We start from the raw sequence: 10,959 nt of genomic DNA, 5'->3' as shown, positions 1-10,959 counted from the left end.
ACTAACCAATAATCACTTACACAAATGAGAATGGTCCTAATATGCCAATCAAACCCAAACATAGGTGTTAAACACCTATCTTGCCCAAAATGACACTTAAACCCTAATTTGACCCATAAGAAGTCAATATCACGCCATTAGCAAGTTTTGACACCAAAACATATTTAACTCGGTTCTATGCTTCAACTTAATCCATTTTAAGTTTATAAACCTTATTAAATCGGCAATTGAGTCATAATCATCAACAAACCCTAATTTTGACTCTAGTCAAAATTAGTCAACCATAAGAACTCTAATGGTTTCCAAAACACCAATAATCACTAACACTAGTGATTATACACCATTTACAAGTCTTAAACATGGTTAATTTATTAACCAACCCAAAACCCGCCAAATATCAAAGTAGCAAGTTTCCATAAACCCTCTTCATCAACCAAATGGGTTTTACAACTAACAATCTCAAACCCTAACTTGAATATCAAATCTAACAAATGAAATTCGGAGTTATGACTTGCCAATACTACCAAAACGTAGCTAGGAGCGAGATGAATAACTTTAAAACCCGAGCTTTGGCTAGAATTCGACTCCTTCTTCTCCAAATCAAGCTCTCTCACTCTAGAACTCTTCCTCTCTCTCTAAATATGGATGAGAGTGTTTGTGTGGGTGAGAAATGAGCTCCAATGGAGTTCTAGATCAGTTTTGGTAACCCTAAACTGACCCTAAATGAAAAGACCAAAGTACTCCTCATTTAGACCTTTTAAAAAGGCTGAAAATTGCATCAGACGGGTTAGGCGCGCCGCGCCAAAAGGTGGAGCGCCGCTCCAACCTACATGTCAGTTTTCAGAAACTTGTTTTGGCCATAACTTTTTTTTTACCTTAGCTCCGTTTTCGATGAATCAAATATCGTTGGAAACGTAATAAGATTTTCTTTCCAATGGTAAGGCTTTGAAACATCAACTCAAACTTTATTTAGGGTTGAAAAGATACGTACACACCTTGTCACTTCAGACAACGTCCAGTTTCCTTCGACGTTCGAGCAAACAACACGTACATGCTTCGTACACTTCATACACGTATCGTACACCATAAATACATTATGTACAATAAATATTTGGGTCTTACAACTCTCCTCCACTTAAACTCGATCACGTCCTCGTGATCTTCTCCATTTAACCAATCCGGAACTACTCAACGGCCCTCAATCCTAAGTTCCAATCCGAACTTTCCTAGACAATTCTTCCTAATGAATCGCCTTTAACAACTAAATCGTCACCTGCGATTTAACAAAATCACCAACCGAGCACTAAAAACCTGCTCTTTTCCCCATATTGGGAAAAACTCGACCAATCTCGAACTGAGATATCAATTCCTTAGCGTACCTTTACCAAGGACCACGCTAAAAGCGATCAAGTCTCAACCTAAAGTCAACAATCCGAATGTTGAAGATCGAACCACATGAATCCTTACGGATTACACTTACCACTAAACATCCTTTGTAGTGCGCAATACAACCAATACGCCACTATCCTAACATCATATGAGCGAAACACGGCTATCACAATCACTAATCACACAACATGGTCCTCACGATCCCACTGTCGGTGTATAAAACGACCGATAGATCACACCACACGGTCCTTACGAACCCACCATCGGTGTATAAAACAACCGATAGATCACTCAATACCGGATGAAGTCAGCGGACCCCGTCAACGGTCATGCTTCACCGATATAACACTACACCCATGATGAAGTCAGCGGACCCCGAAGGTCATGCTTCACCAATCAACGATCTCATGATGAAGTCAGCAGACCCCGAAGGTCATGCTCCACCAATCAACGATCCCATGATGAAGTCAGCGGACCCTGAAGGTCATGCTTCATCAATCACCAATACCATGATGAAGTCAGCGAACCCTGAAGGTCATGCTTCATCAGTCACCAATACCATGACGAAGTCAGCGGACCCCGAAGGTCATGCTTCATCAATCAACGCCCTTTTGGCCTCGAACGACGAGTAGCGTAACATAGCACTCTGCTACGCCATAGTGAATCCTAACGGATACCACTAACCATTCACACAATCGAGCAAGAACCACCTATATCAAACATAGGCACAAAACATTAATTCTCTAAAAGAGGATCCGATACGCACATCCCTTAACCGAGGGATTTCACCTTGCTCGCCATACCCGTCCATTATCTCTCAACGAGATTTACCACATTACCACCTTGGTGATAATTCAAATCCAAAATCATAGGTACAATTTAACCGAAATTGTACTCTACCACAAATCGACCAAATCTAGGTCCCGACACAAATTTCGGATCTACTAAAAGCATTGTCCGAAATCTCACACTAAAACCTCCGCGTGCGGGAGTGTAACTCCCCCACTTGGAACTATGTTCCATAACCGCATCTCGTACACCCGAACAATGCTAGCAAAGGTAGACTTTACCAATAATTGGGTTCACACGGCCCATCACCATGTCTTGCTTCAACTTTGAGCATACCAAGGATCCTAACCTATCATTAAACACTTCGAACGAAAAGTGTACCACAAATTACACGAACTATACACTCGCAATCATCCAATTGCTTTAGTTTGTCGAATTTCACCCGATCACTCTTGTACCTAAGGGTTTCACTTCGGTACCCTAAGTACAATGTAACCGCAACACAATCGGAGTCGAACACCACGCTAGTAGGTATAAAAAGGCACGTAATGTCGCGTCACGTAGACTCCTTTACCAACATACATCGAGATCAACACTCGATTTCAAGAGTTTCAATCCACCCGACGAACCTCATGGTTCATCAACTTCAACACGAAAGCGAACACGCGCTTAACGACCGAACACCAAAACTCATTTCCATGGTTTGGTAGAAACATTTCCCAAATACTAAGGAATGCTTGGTTGCACCAAGTCTTACACCCTTCTCCCGACAATCAAACGTCACCATAGGGTACTTCCATTAGGAACGTCACCCATATCAATAACATGCACAACACCATTGAGACTTTAAGGGTCTCACTCAAACGAGCTTAACGACCCGATACCAACCAAAATGCTTAAGCACCCAAGGATTCGCACCATAGGATCAAGGCACAACACACCACTTATACACTCTACTGAGAGCAAACCGGAACCATAAACGTAAACCGCCCGCTTGCTACGAATTATCTCCAACGGAGAATAAAGTTTAGCTAAGACTTATGCACTTACCGCATGTTATTACAAACGAACAACATATAATTTCGTACTAAGAGTACCTGTTGTAGCGCTGTTGGGCTTCCGTGCTCCACTACCCATCATGTAATCGCGCTCTAACCTCCTAACCCGATCGTCATGCGATTCAGAACACTCTGACTTCCGGTGTCCCTCCATCCGGCAAATGAAACACCTGATTGAGCCTAAAGGCAGTACCGTACAATCTTGTGCCAAATGACCCCGTTCCCCACACTTAAAGCACGTGAGCTTGTAACCCTTCTTACTCTTCTTCTTCACATTCCCGACGCCTTCAGGCGTACTTCGTGCCCTCTTATCATGAGCACCATGTAATCCTAACCTTGTAAGTACATCTTCATCATCACTACCTCGAGGTTTGGGAAACCTCTTTTCAAAATCTTCCTTTACAACTTTAGTCACTTGGTCTCGGACCATTTTCGTCATTTGTCCTTCGAACAACTCCTTGGTTACTTCCCTAACTTTGCCGGTGAAAACTGGGACATATTGTTCAAACACGGCCTCAATCTTTAACGTTAACTCATCCTTCCCTTTGTGAATAGGCTCACTCGTTCCGCATCCATCTTCCGTTTTCATTCTAAGGCATGCAAACGATTAGATCACGAACGTATAGACCACACGCACAACACCGTCCCATCTTGCTAAACACTTGTCGTACATCACTTGTTAGACATGATTTGCACCCGTGATAAGGTTTGCAAGTCCTTATTACGCATACACGCCATATCAACTTGTTAGTACAACGACCGCCTCGCTTGATGACATAAACAAACACAAACAAATTCTACGCGACAACATCACACGCGAGAATTATTATCACAACACAATGACATAGTAATAATATCCGCATTACTAATATAAACGTTAGTCCACCTACAAACAAGGCACTAACTATAACCCATTCCGACCCGTAATTCCCACAAGTCCCGCAACAAATTAAGCACACACACAAGTCTAAGTCTAGGCACCTATTTCAAGTCACCTAAATCCCTTAGACCATGCTCTGATACCACTTATAACATCCCAACCCGTAATACAAACGATCACGCGAAAATATCAATTATTTTTTTTTTGCTGGAACAGCATATGGCGCGGCGCCCCATATGGCCGCGCGGCGCGCCAAACTGGCCTGTTCAAAAAGTCATGAAATGCAAAAATGTTTGACCACTTCCCGACATATTTAGACAAAACGCTTTTAACCACACATTAATATATGTAAAACTAACACGTTACATTAATAAAATTAGTTTTACGAAGACCGGGCCCACATCGGCCGTTTTACGACTTTCGTATGAAAATACAAGTTTTCAACCACATGATTTGTAATACAAAATAAAGGCCGAGCATGGCGATTGGGGATACGCTATCCAATCCTAATCAATCCAAAAGCAAGCCTTCTAAAGAAACTACACAAGTCCACTAGTCCCCGCTTACCCGAGCCTCCGCATCCATGCAATCTATAAAAAAAGTCAACAACGAGAGGGTAAGCTAACGCTTAGTGAGTGATAACATACTACATACATATATATGCATAAAATGGACACGCCACACAAAACCAAATACCGCATACCGGAGCATCCAAGCATAAAGGCAAACTAGTCTAAGCGTACCGTAAGATCACTAAGCAACGAGCTAAAGATACATCAACAAAATATAAGTTCACCAACAACGATGTGAACAATGCCAATAAGCTACACCCGGAGGGTTAGCTACATCACGACAATACAACATTATATATATATATATATATATATATCGAATAACATAATTTGCTTACGCTTACAACACAATAACCATGGTTAACCAATCGCACAAGGGAATGGCGCTCGCGAAAACGCCATCGGTGTTCATAACATCCGTTAGGGTACTTAACACCTCGTATCACTAACCCCTAGGGTGGCACCTTAACACCTCGGCACTTTACCCCGAGTGGCATCTTAACACCTCGATGCTTCACTCATTATTTTATGGAGTGGTGTCTTAACACCTCGACACTACACCCCTAGGTGGCATCTTAACACCTCGATGCTTCACCCCGAGTGGCATCTTAACACCTCGATGCTTCACCCCGAGTGGCATCTTAACACCTCGATGCTTCACTCACCACGTCTTAGCACCTCGACACTACACATTTCACGCTACAACAAATAGATACATTATATACCTACACATAATTATTCCACTCACTATATTAACCCTTCGTCATTGGGGTTATATAAGTCCACATCACACGCCCATGTGATAACGTACACACAAAGTGTGCACTTCACCAACGTGGTCAACCAAAACGCACAACCGTGCCAATTGGACCTATACACAAGTCCAACACTTCCACCTATACGAGAAGCGAGCTCTACAAGCGAGAACCCCTTCTCCCGACCCGCACCCATCCTACACATACATATGCATATAGGATATTAACAATCACCTTGTCGCCTTGAAGAATGCTACCGAATAATCCGAAATCGCCGATGGAATGTACCTAATCCATTTATCACATAACAAGTAACACAATTAGGGTGGATATACAAATCAACCCAAATTGACAACTTGTGCAATTTCGTCCCAAATACACTTTCAAGCACAAAATCGCACCCAAACTAACCAATAATCACTTACACAAGTGAGAATGGTCCTAATATGCCAATCAAACCCAAACATAGGTGTTAAACACCTATCTTGCCCAAAATGACACTTAAACCCTAATTTGACCCATAAGAAGTCAATATCACGCCATTAGCAAGTTTTGACACCAAAACATATTTAACTCGGTTCTATGCTTCAACTTAATCCATTTTAAGTTTATAAACCTTATTAAATCGGCAATTGAGTCATAATCATCAACAAACCCTAATTTTGACTCTAGTCAAAATTAGTCAACCATAAGAACCCTAATGGTTTCCAAAACACCAATAATCACTAGCACTAGTGATTATACACCATTTACAAGTCTTAAACATGGTTAAATCATTAACTAAGCCAAAACCCGCCAAATATCAAAGTAGCAAGTTTCCATAAACCCTCTTCATCAACCAAATGGGTTTTACAACTAACAATCTCAAACCCTAATTTGAATATCAAATCTAACAAATGAAATTCGGAGTTATGACTTACCAATACTACCAAAACGTAGCTAGGAGCGAGATGAACAACTTTAAAACCCGAGCTTTGGCTAGAATTCGACTCCTTCTTCTCAAAATCAAGCTCTCTCACTCTAGAACTCTTCCTCTCTCTCTAAATATGGATGAGAGTGTTTGTGTGGGTGAGAAATGAGCTCCAATGGAGTTCTAGATCAGTTTTGGTGACCCTAAACCGACCCTAAATGAAAAGACCAAAGTACCCCTCATTTAGACCTTTTAAAAAGGCTGAAAATTGCATCAGACGGGTTCGGCGCACCGTGCCAAAAGGTGGAGCGCCGCTCCAACCTACAGGTCAGTTTTCAGAAACTTGTTTTGGCCATAACTTTTTGACCATAGCTCCGTTTTCGATGAATCAAATATCGTTGGAAACGTAATAAGATTTTCTTTCCAATGGTAAGGCTTTGAAACATCAACTAAAACTTTATTTGGGGTTGAAAAGATACGTACACACCTTGTCACTTCAGACAACGTCCAGTTTCCTTCGACGTTCGAGCAAACAGCACGTACATGCTTCGTACACTTCACACGTATCGTACACCATAAATACATTATGTACAATAAATATTTGGGTATTACAACACTCAATTTGTACTTCAATTTAAATTTTCAAGTATTTTAGTTAGTTTTTAGTAATAGCTAGCTTAGATTTTATTTTTCGGAGGATATCCCGGCGAGTCCCTGCGATCTCGGGCAGATTTCTTTGGCTTTTTCAGGTTTTTATCTGAAACGCTTGTCTTATTAATGAAACATGTATTGTTATCATTTATGTTTAACAATATGTTTCGATATTAATATGTTAGCTTAATTAATCTTTATGTTGCCATGATTGAAGTTTGGTTTAGCGTAATTATGTTAAATTAATACGGTTACCGTTGTTATACTGACTTTGTGACCTTGATAGATTTGTATACTAGCATCTTAAGGATTGACCAACCTAGGTTGTGATCAGGATTTATCTACCTATATGAACTTAGCTACTTCATATGACTAAGACCCCTGGTTATACTGTAACTGAAGATTCTATGAACTCGGTATGGCCGGATTTCCCGAGAGGCATCTAATGCGCTTTTAGGACACGGAACTTAGGAAATGAGACATGAATGACCTGCCTATTGATTGTTCTAAAGAGACCTCTTAGGAGCTATTAAGATCTAGTTAGTTCTTAACTATGTGACCCAAACCTATTGCATGTTCTTGTTTAATTGTTACCCTAGGATTAAGTGATATCAACTATTTAGGTAACTATTAGGTTTCTATCTACATTACTTTCAGTATATCAATTGTAATGCTGTATAATATTTAGATTGGTATGATCTCATTAGTATGATGAAATGGTTGTTAGTTTCCATTAATTTTTTGTCAACTTGACCCGACGGACTCCTTCCGTTTGTGATCAGTGGTCACTCAACACGACACGTTATTATTCAGTTACCCAAACTGATAACGAGGGTTAGGATTAGAACTAAACTTACTAATAAACCTAGTGCTTTACTAAGGATAACCTCCGAGGTAAAGTTACCTTTCAATTATACAACCAAGTGACATACTTTTTACTGGTCAACGAGAACTCTGAGAGTCTAGAGGTAAGTAGGTCTGTACAATTGGCTCATCCAACCAGATCTATACCATTCTAATCGTAGCTATAACATTAACATAATTACCTTTTCCTCGTCTAAACTGATATCTTGGTCAACATTTTCCTGATCTGCATACTCCGGATATCCCTCTATCACCTTTACTTTTCCACAAATAGGATTATTAGCTTAAAACCAACTACTAACTTTTATTCAGATAATTTAACCAAAGATAATTACCCACTTAATCTTCAATTCGTTAAACTATTCAAAAATATGACCCTAGGTTAACTTACACCTTCTACCTTAGAAAGTTAAAAGTAAATTTAGGCCCCGCAAAATATAAAATAATAATGTAAGACCCGAAACTCGAATGTACATAATGTATATATTAATTAAAGTTTGCTGGTTTCATTTTGTGCTTTGAGCCGCGGTACGGCGTTTTGGGGCGCGGCGCGGCTACGCCCAGTAGCTGATTCTTCTTTTAAATTAAAAGATAACGAGGGGTAATATGGTCTTTTCACATATGGCCGAATTTATGGCCACAAAAAGGCTGATGGGGCTTGTTGATTAAGATTCAAAGCATAATATTCAAAAGTTAATCACTTTGTTTTGATGACGACACACAAGAACTAAGTAGTTAAATCATATGTAGGACGGCATGAGTTCATGAGCCTAAACTATCTCTAGCAAAAGACCAATACTTAAGAAATCATCTTGGGAAAAATGCTACACGGCTGCACCACGGTCGACCGTGACATCAACCGTGTGTGTCCTGCACCAACGAGTTCAAGCTTTTCTAAAACTGCAAACCCACGGCTGTGACGATCGCTCCAAATCCATATGGACGAACACGTCATTCATCGATTTCATTGCGAGGTATTTAACCTCTATATGATATGTTTTGTAAACATTGCATTCTTTTGAAAAGGCATACCATAAATGAATATTTAAATCAAAGGTTTTCGACATCTGATGATTTCTACATATAGACAATCACCGTAAATAATAGTTTACAATAGTACTTCCGTTGACAATGCAGTCAAAATAAGATACATGGTGATGATTTGGTAAATGCAACGTTTCCTTGAAAAATATGCCATGTAAGAATCCATGCACATAGCTTGTCTAACATATAAGCAAATAGCGGAAGACTTCTAGGGAACTTGAGAATAAACATTCTAACAAGTGTAAACACAAAGGTTGGTGAGTTCATAGTTTTAATGTTTTGCATAATCTGTACATAAAGGTAGATCACAAGATTTTAGTTGTTTCATCCAGAAACGTTTATCAAAATATTATACAAGATTGAGCACCCTGATAACTAAACTTTAACGTATATATAATAAGTACCCCTGTTTTAACATACATGCAACCAACATGTACAATACACGTAAACCAACGTGTACTAACCTCAAATAGCATACGTCTGTTTTTATAGTTCAGGATAGGGTTTCTATACCTGGAACAGACGGGGATGTCAAGCCCTATGGATGCATATACAACTACTCGCGCCCACCAGTTCTTATAACCGGCAGTTACTAGTTACCAAAGCTAAGGGATTTTTGGTTCAAACTCGGTGTAGAATTTAGTATGTACTTGTATCCATTGCGTTTAAAATAAAGTGCATGTATTCTCAGCCCAAAATATAGATTGCAAAAGCAATTAAAAAGGGAGCATATGAAACTCACCTTAGCAGCACATAAAGTCGTTCACCGAAACATGACCGAAACTCGGAATACCAATTAACCGTAGATCTCAACCTAGAGAACATATGTTGGTCAATAAATGTCTTATCAAGCTAGGTCTGGTCATAGTGTATCACAATCCTAATGCTCGAGATCGACATACAAAAGTTATCAAAAGTCATTTCAAAAAATCAATCTGACTCAATACTATAGTTGAATGATCATGGCAATCGATACATTTTAACATTTCACATAGTTTTCCAATTCTTGTAAAATTAGACTATAGTTTTTATAAGGCTTTAGAATATGATAAAACAATCAATTTTGACAATTGCTCAACAAGACGAGACGTGCCTTATATAGAAATTCATTTACTCGATTAGTAATATTTGAAAATCCAATTTATCGATCTTATAAACAAGTTTTTTAAATATCAATTGCAGATTCAAAAGCAATTTCAATTAATGTTAATCATAATTCAGTTGACCATATCTTTTAATTCATTTATCGAAATTACGCGATTTCTAAATGAAAAGTTATTGATTTTTCGCCAGCTTTCCAAAAACATGCATATCATATACCTTTTATCAGTAATATATGTATTAAATTCGTGATTCATTAATGACTAAATTTAACATACAAACATGCATAAACATATATACTCAAGCACTAGTCAGTGATGCACTATTAATATATAAAAGATAAGATATGAATGCTCACGTATCAATATTGTGATTCAATATTGCAGGAAAGTACGTAGACGTGACGGAGGTGATAAACACTAGTTTGACTTGCAACTAATACCCATGAACATTACTCATAACCTCCATAGCTATAACTCATAATTTCCTTAGCTTTAACCCGTTTGAGAACCCATTTTGAAAGTGACACGCTCATGACCTCGTCGTAGTATTTTATGTATAATAATACTACTACTAATAATAATAATAATAATAATAATAATAATAATAATAATAATAATAATAATAATAATAATAATAATAATAATAATATAAATAATAATATGGAGTAAAGATAGATAGATGTGTGTGTTTGTGAAGTAAACTGATCGAGCTTTTATAGATGTCTCCTGAATTCAGACCCCATGCGATCGCATGGGTTATGTGCCTATATGCCATGCGATCGCATGGCTGCTCCTGCCAGCTCACATTTGTTTTGTAATTTAGCTCGTCGATATAATTAAATATTAATATAATATATATAATTTAAATTAATTAATTATATATTATATTATATTCCCGTGCATAGTTGATTTGTAATTTTTGTTCTGATAAGTCGTACGTCGTT

This window comes from Rutidosis leptorrhynchoides, chromosome 3, assembly GCF_046630445.1.
Source record: "Rutidosis leptorrhynchoides isolate AG116_Rl617_1_P2 chromosome 3, CSIRO_AGI_Rlap_v1, whole genome shotgun sequence".
In the NCBI taxonomy this organism is placed as follows: domain Eukaryota; kingdom Viridiplantae; phylum Streptophyta; class Magnoliopsida; order Asterales; family Asteraceae; genus Rutidosis; species Rutidosis leptorrhynchoides.
The sequence above is the reverse complement of the archived record's forward strand: the minus strand, read 5'-3'. Positions refer to the sequence as shown.